Below are 6,000 nucleotides of genomic sequence, written 5' to 3' on the forward strand. Positions count from 1 at the left end.
GAAGTGTATCTCCCAAACCTGGTGTGGAGTACAGACTAGACTCATACCAATGAATTTTACACAGGGTCTTAGTTTTGTAGTTGGTTGGGTCTTAGTTTTGTAGTTTTGTATTTAGTACATAGGATAGGCGAAGTGTTTCTCCCCAACTGGGTCTGGAGTACAGACTAGGCTGCATACCAATGAGTATTACACAGGGTCTTAGTTTTGTAGTTGGTTGGGTCTTAGTTTTGTAGTTTTTTGGTAGTATGTATATGGGGTCTTAGGTCTTAGTTTTGTAGACACCTGGTTGTAACCTTGTGTGCGGGGAATTCCCCGTATTAGTATTAGGCGATGGTTTGGCAACATGATATGTGATGATGACACTCAACGATGCGCCATCTTGTTTTGAAAGAGACTCATGTGATTCTCTCTAGGTATTTTGATTTTTTTGAAATACTGATCCATATATACAGATGAGTAATTTGCATTAAGGGTTTCTATCAATCCGTATAGGACAAAGAAGGAATCAATAATAAGGTGAGTAATTGTTTTGCTTTGTCCTATTCGTCTGAATTTACAGTGAATTGTACTATACAACTGAATTGTACTTTTTTGCCAGGATGGGCAGAAACCGTTTGGTGTGTAACACACCTCATGCAGGGCACTGGGAACAATTTCAAAAGGGAGTGCCGGTTTAACATTGACGTGTCAGAAAGGGTATTAAAAAAGGGGGTATTCACAATACCTCTAAGATTTCTTGGGGTAATGGCTATATAGTAAATAGCTCACGCAGTACCCCGCGGCGCTAATGCAGTTTCGCACCGGCCGATTACCAGCACGACTCAAATTTGCAATTCCTTACTTATTCCTGTTCGAGTTTGATTTAAAGAAAGACTGAAGCAGGGACAATGGTGGCGCTGGGGCATGTAGGATACCAAGGTTTCACACTAAAATGAAAATCTGAACTAGAATTTTAATTCGTCATGAGGACGAATTAGGTGATCTGTCTCTGATTTTATGAACACGAAGACAATCAGCATGTTTATTGAGATAAATATGATCATCATGATGAAAACTAAACTTTTATTACGAAAAGAACATGTTGAATACTCTTAAAAAGAGGGAAATGAGAATATGTGAAATACATGTAGGTGTAGGCGATACACATTGTACATGTTATAGGCATATTAAAAACGATTTTGGGATTCGTTGTCTCTGTGTGGGTATGTATGTTTGTGTGTGGATTGAGGTTGTGTGCTTGGGATTCGTTGTCTCTGTGTGGGTATGTATGTTTGTGTGTGGATGAAGGTTGTGTGTTTGGGATTCGTTGTCTCTGTGTGGGTATGTATGTTTGTGTGTGGGTGAAGGTTGTGTGTTTGGGATTCGTTGTCTGTGTGTGGGTATGTATGTTTGTGTGTTTGGGATTTGTTGTCTGTGTTGGTATGTATGTTTGTGTGTGGATGAAGGTTGTGTGTTTGGGATTCGTTGTCTCTGTGTGGGTATGTATGTTTGTGTGTGGATGAAGGTTGTGTGTTTGGGATTCGTTGTCTCTGTGTGGGTATGTATTTTTGTGTGTGGATGAAGGTTGTGTGTTTGGGATTCGTTGTCTCTGTGTGGGTATGTATGTTTGTGTGTGGATGAAGGTTGTGTGTTTGGGATTCGTTGTCTCTGTGTGTGTATGTATGTTTGTGTGTGGATGAAGGTTGTGTGTTTGGGATTCGTTGTCTCTGTGTGGGTGTGTGTGTTTGTGTGTGGATAAAGGTTGTGTGTTTGTGATTCGTTGTCTCTGTGTGGGTATGTATGTTTGTGTGTAGATGAAGGTTGTGTGTCTGGGATTCGTTGTCTCTGTGTGGGTATGTATGTTTGTGTGTGGATGAAGGTTGTGTGTTTGGGATTCGTTGTCTCTGTGTGTGTATGTATGTTTGTGTGTAGATGAAGGTTGTGTGTCTGGGATTCGTTTTCTATGTGTGGGTATGTATGTTTGTGTGTGGATGAAGGTTGTGTGTCTGGGATTCGTTGTCTCTTTGTGGTCATGTATGTGTGTTTGTGGCTGTGTGTGAGGGTGTCGGGGTGTGTGTGGTTGTGTGTTGGGAAGTTTGGGAAGAGGTCTGTCAACTTGGCGTAGCAGAGATTTGAATGGTCTTCTGCAGTTTGTCCCATATATTGTAATGCATGCAAAATCAATATAAAAATACGCAGGGTGGATAACCTTACCATGACTTAATGATAGTAGTAATACATGAGATATGTATAGCGCACTTTAGATGCTAAAGGCGCTTCAGAGCAGAACTACAACACAACCTATTTACATACCTGTCTAAACATACATGTCTGAATAATAAGTCAATGTCTATCAAAAAGCACTCCTAAAATATGTTTACCATGAAAGTGGTCACTAAATTCTGAGTTTTCAACCTCTGTGGAAGGAAATTCCACAGGTTAGGCCCTGCAAGAGCAACTAGAATTTTTAAGAGATTAGATGGTGAGGATCGTAAGGTCCCTAAGGATTGATAATTATCAGTAAAAGACCTGTTACTGGGGGAAGTTATTAATAATAAATGATTAATGTTTTATACTTAAGACCATACTTCAAAGCGTTGGGACGTTTTTTTTTCTTAGTCACTCTGTATTGTCTCATTAGGTATACGAATCAATTTAATTCGTAAATGAGCTATACTTGTTGTTTTGGAAGTTTTGTTATGAAACCAAAATAATAATGAGACTTGTAAAGCGCCAAATCCACTCTGTAGACATAAAGAGCTAAGAGTTTAATAGCAAAGCTTTTAGAAGATTTTTGAAAGTGTCGACAGAGGTACATTTTTTATGTCTTCAGGAAGGCTATTCCACAAAGTGGGGCATGCAAAAGCAAATGATATTTCCCCCCAAGTTTTTGTAAAAATAATTATAAAATAATGAAAGAAGAATCAAATTAGCCAACGCTGATCTTGATTTCAGTGTTTTGTTTGTCATATTATTTTTAGCCTGGAATACCCACTAACTATTTCCCCTTAGACTCATGTGTTAAAATGAGATTTGAAAAAAAAATCGCCAAAAATAAGCCTTAATACCGACACCATCCAAGCCTTTACGATTTGGTAGTTCATCCAATATCCTACCAACGCTAAAAATATGAAAAGATGTTTTGCAGCATTTTTTTCGCGAACTTACTGCTCTGCAGCGTCTTATGAATCAGATCGCTTCACATACACGCTCTCTGGGTCTGAAATTAAAGCTACCCAAATGCAAATCATTATCTATAGTCGGTGGTTCCCCTAGAGATGTACCATTCTTCTTAGAAGGAGTAAGTTTAGCAACCCTAGAGCAAGACGATTTCAAATTTCTTGGTTCACTTGTTACGTACAAAACATCATCTGAAGATGTCTATCTATATCTTCACTCATTAATCAATAATGCTGTGAACGACATCGACCACACCCTTATTAGAGATGAGTACAGGTTGAAAATATATGCCGATTATTTTCTTCCTTCAATTTGTTATCACCTTACTGTCAATGATGTTACTGATTCCCATCTGAAATTACTTGATGCACTTACCAATCGTTATCTCAAGAAGTGGTCTTGCCTCGCCAAACCCGCCACACTTGGGTTTATACATATGCCTGAATGTTTAAATATCATGTCGATTTCAGATATGTATTACCAATCACATGCTCTTAACTATAGTAGAATCAGACTATTTCTGATTCTAGAGTTAATATTTGTCTAGATTCAGCATTAGAAACAGAATCTAATTGGAAGAGTAAAAAATCAAGTACGGTGAACAGCGATAGAGTATATTCACAAGTACAACAAGCTGATGTCACTTTCCCTTTAAACTCAAACATAAAATTAAAGATTATTTCATGAAAGAGAGATCAGAATCGTGGCTTTCCCATGTTCAGTCACTCTCCGTTCAAGGCGAGTTTTTCAAACTTGCTGCCCTTCAAGAAAAGTCAGTCGACTGGAAAAGCATAATAGTCCAGGATAGGCCCCATAGAAAATTGACCAAACGTTGTTTTTTTATATATACAATATTTTTTGATGGTTTCTTGTCAATTCGAGGGTGCTGATTACGAATCTGAATGATGCCACTCGTGTAACCTTGAGCATTTTCCGCAAATTGGCAAAATCCAATATGGCCGCCAAAATATGCAAATTACCCATGAAACTCATAAAATTGTCCTCACATTGGCTGTGAAATGCATGAAATTGTGTGGCAGGAGTGAAATACAATCTTAAAAATATTGTTTAATCTTCATAATCAACATTTTAGTGATCACTCTTGATAATTTTTTGGCCCCCATTGCAATTGTACGCAATACTGTTAGGGCCAGTGGCGGTTATTTTAGATATCAAAATACTGCAATTTTCCCATATATAAAAGACATCAAAATTATATATTTCGTTAGTAATGGTCATTTGCATATATAACTTCATTCATACATCGCGATTTTTTGCAGTTTAGTGCTCATTTTTGTGAAAATTAGTTTTCCCTATTCATATTGTACATGATAGTGTATACAATGGCCTATGGCGGCCATTTTGAATATTAGGAAAATAAATATTTTGTCAAAAAATATTTTCTAAGATTGTATTTCACTCCTGCCACACAATTCCATGCATTTCACAGCCAATGTGAGGAAAATTTTATGATTTTCATGGGTAATTTGCATATTTTGGCGGCCATATTGGATTTTGCCAATTTGCGGAAAATGCTCAAGGTTACACGAGTGGCATCATTCAGATTCGTAATCAGCACCCTCGAATTGACAAGAAACCATCAAAAAATATTGTATATATGAAAAAACAAGGTTATGCCTCTTCTATCCTGGACTATAATTTATAATCTCCCACACAAAGTAGCTCACTTTCTCATGAATTCTCTCTCACACACTTTGAATACCAATGCAAACCTTGTAAGATGGGGGAAGGTGACATCAGCGAACCGGGAAACGGTTCACCATGTTCTTAACGCATGTCCCGTTGCCCTTGACGAAGGTCGTTATACATGGTGGCATGACAATATTCTTTTGTACATATTGGAAACATTGCGGAAAGGTACATCAAACCAGGATGTAGATATTACATCCGACCTCAAGTCAGAATCCCCAAAACAGGGAATATCTACCGTCCCATTGCATTGTACGCAGACGAATCTGATCCCTGATATATGTGCATTGTGGAAAAATGAAAAGAAACTAGTGACACTGGAACTTTCTGTCCCTTTTGAAACCAACACAGAAAAAAACACATGAAACCAACACAGAAAAAAACACATGAATATAAAGAAAGAAAATACGCCCCACTCATTTCTGACAATTGGGACCTTTCGCAATCCTCACGGACGCTAGTATTAGGGTCCCCTAACACAAAAGATAACTCTTAATCATACACTTGATTTTTAAGATTGATTGTGCATTACAGTCAATAGAATCAAACGTAGAAAACTGCTCTACGATCAATGCTAAGCTTTGTAACAGGGGGGTTACAGGCCCTACAAATCTGCTTTTTGTGTGCAAAATCCCTTTCTGCGACACCCGAACCATACATGCATGTATATTACGACTGATGGCTGGAGATATTCAAAATGCAGGACCTAAAATTGATTATGACATGGATAAGAAAGTGGTTTTTCAAACAAATCGAGAACATATTGAGGAAACACTTACTGAATGAAGGCTTAAATATAGATCATTACAGTCCATCGAATCAATATTACATTTAATGTATAGATTAAACGAGAACTTACCTAAGTTTGAAGTTTGATCTTCATTTTATGAAGTAACGGAGAGTCTAGGGATTATGTGAGATACGAGCTGCGCATGCGCACATCAGTTTTGAAAGGAAATAGTGATGCCAGAGTAAATGGAGAGATTAAACGGAAAAAACATTGTACCTTTCCGTAATGTATTACATGCATTACATTTAGGCTAAACCTTTAAAAAAAAGGGCCGGGCACATAATCCCTAGACTCTCCGTTACTTCATAAAATGAAGATCAAACTTCAAACTTAGGTAAGTT

This window comes from Lytechinus variegatus, chromosome 6, assembly GCF_018143015.1.
Source record: "Lytechinus variegatus isolate NC3 chromosome 6, Lvar_3.0, whole genome shotgun sequence".
Classification (NCBI taxonomy): domain Eukaryota; kingdom Metazoa; phylum Echinodermata; class Echinoidea; order Temnopleuroida; family Toxopneustidae; genus Lytechinus; species Lytechinus variegatus.